Source organism: Thunnus maccoyii, chromosome 3 (genome assembly GCF_910596095.1).
Source record: "Thunnus maccoyii chromosome 3, fThuMac1.1, whole genome shotgun sequence".
NCBI classification, from domain to species: Eukaryota; Metazoa; Chordata; class Actinopteri; order Scombriformes; family Scombridae; genus Thunnus; species Thunnus maccoyii.
The window spans coordinates 27326733-27332744 of NC_056535.1; positions in this window are offsets into that span (position 1 = coordinate 27326733).

Below are 6012 nucleotides of genomic sequence, written 5' to 3' on the forward strand. Positions count from 1 at the left end.
TGACTGTAAATTTAAATTTTAACCTTTACATGTGTAGGTGGATTTAACCGCGAAAAGCAGTTAATGCTAGCTTTTCAGTGTGGTGGAAAGTATTTTACTCAAGTACGGTACTTAAGTACAATTTTGAGGTACTTGTACTTTGCTTGAGTATTTCTAATTTATGCTACTTTATACTTCCACCCCACTACATTTCAGAGGGAAATATTGTACTTTCTACTCTACTACATTTATTTGACAGCTTTAGTCACTTTTCAGATGAAGATTTGACACAATGGATAATATAACAAGTTTTTAAAATAACAAATAACAAAATTATAAAAATAACAAATTAAGATGAAACCAGTGGTTTCCAACCTTTCTGGATTTTGACGTCTTACAGAAAGCAGTGTGTAGTCGGGTCACATTTCAGATGTCCATGAGTTGTTAACAGCTCTACCAAATAGTGATTTTTTTCCCTCTAAACCTCTCACATGGTTTCATTTCAATAAATGTTCAAATGATCCAATATTTTACCAGATCAGAGAAAAAGTCCAAAAACTGAAAACAGATTTGTGTATCAGAATTTTGTTTTTTCTTCTTTCCTTTCCCATTAATCATCTCATGACTCCTCAGATTTATCTGGTGACCCTTTGGAGAGGCCCGACCCCTACATTAGGAACCACTGGACTAAAGTAGCTAACTGTATATAAAATAGTTCAAACTAGCTCCACCTCCAGCAGCTACAACAGTAACATGCTGCTTACACAGTGATTTTTCAGTATTAATAATCTAATGATGTCATATATAATAATATATCAGTCAGAGGGACCAAACTACTACTTTTACTGCAATATATATACTTTTATTACATTTTGTTAATACTTATGTACTTTTACTGAAGTGGGACTTTTCATGCAGGACTTTTACTTGTAATGCAGTATGTTTATATTGCTGTATTGGTACTGTATTGGATCTGAATCTCCACTCTGCTCAAAGTCCTTTCTTGGACTTTCTGCTTCTGTTCTGTAAATATTGATTTTCTAGGCAGGCAGACCATTAAATGCTCTGAACAAATATTGACAGTATAGAAGCGGATAGTAGACCCCCAGGTTATTAGCGTGGTGATTGATTGATTAATTTCGCCATTTAGGTTGTAGGGTGGGAACGTAAGGAGGAAAAACTATCAGTTAATTAAACAATGTTACAGATTTTCAGCCCACATAATGATGGTTTAACTTGAGGAGGCTCATCTCAGTTTAACCTACAAATGTGAGGAGCAAAAGCAGCGCTTGGTCTACAGTCACATCCAAAGGATCCAAAGTAAGCAGGAGACAACCTATATTTTAGATAAATTCAATCAGTTTGCCAATCACTCCATATAGCCTACATACAATATGAAATTACTGCATTAATATTGTCCAATTTTTTGAGGATTTAATAAAGAAAATGTGGTCATATAAAATAATTATTTTATCATAAATAAGTTACTGGTACTTAAAACAAATCCCAATGCTATAGGCTATATATTTGGTGAATTAGTTAGCAGTGGTGGAAGTAAGTACATTTTCCTCAAGTACTTTAGGCTATTTAATTGCAAGTTTAGCTACTTTTACTTTACTTACATTTCAGGCTACTCTCACTATATTTCAGGGGAAATATTGTACTTCACTACATTTATCTGACTACTGGAACCCAGTTTTAATTACTTTCCATATTAACTTGACTTTAACATCAAAACAGATCAATTTGTAAAATATGATGCATTATGGATGATCTGGGGTTTGTCATTAGTGTAAATGCTGACAAAAAGTGCAAAGCAATGCATTTGAGCTTTCAGCTTTTTTAAAAAAAAATTAAAAATTCAGATTTCTGCATTTTCAGCAACGCTTTGCGATTCGTTTCAGCTGTCTGTATTCACCCATGTCCAGTTAACAAGGACTTCACAATGCTTAAGTGACTTTTTAAATACGAAGTGTAACTATTTATCTGACATACCAATACAATAGCTGCTTTCTGGTGAGTCAGGTGATTTAGGCCTCTTTAGTCCTAGATTTGCACCAAACACATGAATATGAACTTTTGATTAGTTTACGGCCAAATAAAAATGTCAAAAATGTAATATGGGCAGGGTTTGAAGTAGAGCTACAATGCTACAATATTTAGTTGATAAACTTGATGGGAAGAAAATAAATCAGCAATTATTTTTTAATTTTATATAATTGTTTCACTATTTTTTTTAAAGAAAAAAATGCCAAAAAATGTGTTGGTTTCAGATTCTTAAATATGGGGATTTGCTGCTTTTCTTTATGTTATATCACTGTGAATTGAATATCTTGGGATTTGGGACTGTTGATCGGACAAAACATTTGAAGAAGTTCCCTTTGGCCTTCAGAAAATTATTTAAGTCATTATTTATTGTTTATTGATTTAAGTGCTGAGTTTCTTGAGTGATAGATTCACTTATGTTGTAACTTACCATATATCCACCATGCTCTCCAGGAGACAACAGGGGGAAGCACCATGGATGGATAAAGAAAACTGGATACAGCGTCAGACGTCAGAAGCGGGGCCCCGTTCATTCCCATGAAAGTTGCTCAGTGGCGCATGAAGCCAAAAAAGTTCCACTTCTTCTGCATTGCTTCCGCATTTGTTGGGCCCATGGATGTATAAAGAGAACTCTTCATACATCCATGGGCCCAACAAATGCGGAAGCAATGCAGGAGAAGTGGAACTTTTTTGGCTTCATGCGCCACTGAGCAACTTTCATAGGAATGAACGGGGCCCCGCCTCTGACGCTGTATTCAGTTCTCTTTATACATCCATGGTTGGCCCCATAGAGCAAGGGCACTAGTGACTTTGCCGACTGAGCCAGCTACTTCCGGTTTAGCCCTCCTGCTAACTTGAATGGGGATGAAACAATTTGATCGTGCGGCTCACGAAACAAAAAAATCTGCTGATTTACAGACATCTCTTTCACAATGTAAGTCTCTGGGGAAAAGTCTTTCTGGGCCCAATAGCATCACGTAACGTTGTAATTACACAGTTTGGCCTCTATGTCAAATTGACTTCACATCCCGGCGCTGTTCCTGGAGGCTTGGGAGGCACTGGACCACTTCCTGATTTTAAGACTTGCTGAAATCGCCAGAGATGTCATGGGTTATACCCATGGACGTATAAAGAGAATATATTATAATATAATATAAATCATAATATATACATGTTATACCCAAACGGCATGCACCTCTGGGGCTGAAAAATGAAGCCAATGCAGAAGTACCAAAAACTGCAGTTCCCTGAATGGCCACTTGAGGCTGGCTCCAAAAGCGAGTCAATCCCCATAGACCCTCATGTTAAAATGCCCAACTTTACAGCAGAAATAAACATGTTTACAGCCTAGTACAAAAAATGGTTTTGGTCTCTTTAGCTAATTTTCCCTTTCATGACAACTGTACTATAACTCACCCGTTTAAATTTTATTAAGCCGTAAACTTATGCATAATGAAGGACATGGCTGCTTTGAGTGACAGGTCCGCCAGCCGCTAAGTGGCTTGTTTCAGCCATTCGGCCCGCCTCTTTGCCTATTTTTGATTGGCTGGGAGTTAGGCAGCGTCACGTACTGCCAAGATGGCGACGGCCGGAGCGGCTCACTTTGAACCTCAAAACCGCTCTTCAGAAACCAAGGGGTGACGTCATGGTAACTACGTCCATATTTTTATACAGTCTATGGTTATACCAAGTATGGGGGTATTAATTTCATTTAGTTAAATCTTTGGTTTTGTATTTATGTTATTTGTATTTATTTTGGTTTATGGTATGGCTATGCTGTGTGTTGATGTGTGTGTAACAATGTTAACTGATACAAGTGACATTGTTATATATCAGTTGTTGGTATAAGGGAAAGGACATCCTTCCTAGGAATATGGTTCTGCCTAGAGAGATTGGAGGGCCTATTTAAAGGAAGAGCTGTTGGTTTGAGAAAAAGCAGAAATGAAAGAGGATGTCAGTGTAGCTGTGTTAAGGTGAGTTTGAGTATGCTTGATTTAATTTAGTAGTCTCTGAGTCTGTCTCTTATCACCTTCCTTGACACTCTGGCAAAGTTTCCTCACAGGTAAAACTTTATTTTACAGTATAACTGCAAATAATTGTAAAAAGCCAGAAAGGGTCACAGAAATGTTTCATTTGTCTTGTTTCCTATCTCATCAATCATCTTTTTGACCCAAAATCCTTTAGGTTTTAATTTAATTTAATTACATTTTTTTAATCGTGTTTCATGCAAATGAAGAGATTTGCTTTTTGCCCATTATCTATTCATATAAGAAAATGAACAGAACATTAGTGGGTCTCCAAATGAGGGTGGGGAAGGGAGAGGAGGGGTGAGAGACAGACAGTAATGATCACTAGATACAGAGTAGAAGAGAACGGGCAGCTTTACATTATCGTGCTGTAATGTCTCTTAACTTTTGTACTAAAAACAATCCTTTCATCCCCATGTCTAAACTGTGTGAGTGTCAGCATGTGTGTATATAATACTGTAGGTCAAGGCTGATGATTAGTGTGATTACTGCAAGCAATCAGGCTAACAGGTTTATTTATGATACAAGGCAGGTGGGCAAAAAACCCCAAACCCAGAAAACACAAAACTCTTCATAATAAACCGACCTGCATAGAACTACCACAGAATAAACATGAATACAACTCAAATACCTAAGCAACATTGCAATCTCTCATCTGCAACAAACAAAACCAAAAACCCCAAAACACAAAAAGTCCGAAAACACAGAGTCCATGACAGAAAGTCCATGGGAGGAATGTTCGCAAGGTGGTATCTCAAAAACTAAAAGTGGTAAAATATTCATACTACACGGACCAGCAGCGCCATCATGTGGTCAGTTATTATGTTTTTTACATAACTCACAAACCGTGATGCGTATCAAAACAATATTTGCAGAGTGTGTTCCTTGGACAATGCTGATTCAACTGAAATAGGCCATGCCCATTTACACCTGGAAATATTATCTGCCACTTAGGATTTTTTGCTTCTTTTGGCACATATTTCATGTAATCTTCACCAAACTTGGTAAATACCACATTTAGATGACCCTGGACAAAACTTATGAGTTCATTTCTGGGTGTCACCTACTGTTTGTCTGTAATTGGTTGCCAAACTTTTGAAGGTGTGGATGATGCCCTTAACGGGCCAGAACTCTTTAATGCTAAATTTGATTGCAACCAAATTTGGGAATGTTGTACATAAAGCCACATTGCACAAGTGTGTAACATTTGATAGAATTATACCCACAGTAAAGTAACATTTTAACATGATATTTCTGCAATTCTGTCATCTTTAATCAAATGAAACTTGGTACACAAGTTCTCTATGAGAATCTGTACGACATACTGAATCATGGCACCAGTGCCCCCACCCTGTGGTCATGAGTAAAACACCACCATACTACTTATTAACTGCCATATCTCTTAAATGTAATATATCATGTTAGCCAAATTCTGCAAAGTTGTAGAGATGGGGATGCTGAACAAGTGTGTTGTATTTGCAGCAATGCTTTGCAAGTTATTTCAGTTGTCAGCATTCACACACATTTCTTTTCAAAATGTTGTATTTTGTTGTTCTCTATGTATTTTCTTGAGTTTTGTGTATTTTAAAGGCCAGCCCCTGGACTGATATAGCAAACTAGTATAGGCTATACATACTACGTACTTGTCCTTATATAATAAACACTAAATTAAAAAATAAACTACATGCAACTGTTTTATATAAGGTAGTTAAAGTTTGATTTCCCTTAAGCTGTTATATTAAATCTATGTATAGCACTACATGTTATCAGTAATTATAGTCCAGTGTTATAATATATGTGTAATGCCACCACCCCATATAAAAGGCAGAAGATGGTATTTGGCACTGGAAACATTTAAAAGGGTGTTACCAAAAAGCAGGTCAGCAGGCTCAAGAAGTGATATTTATTATTAAAACTATGAATGAAACAGAAGCTCTGAGAACTCTGGGAATTTTTACAA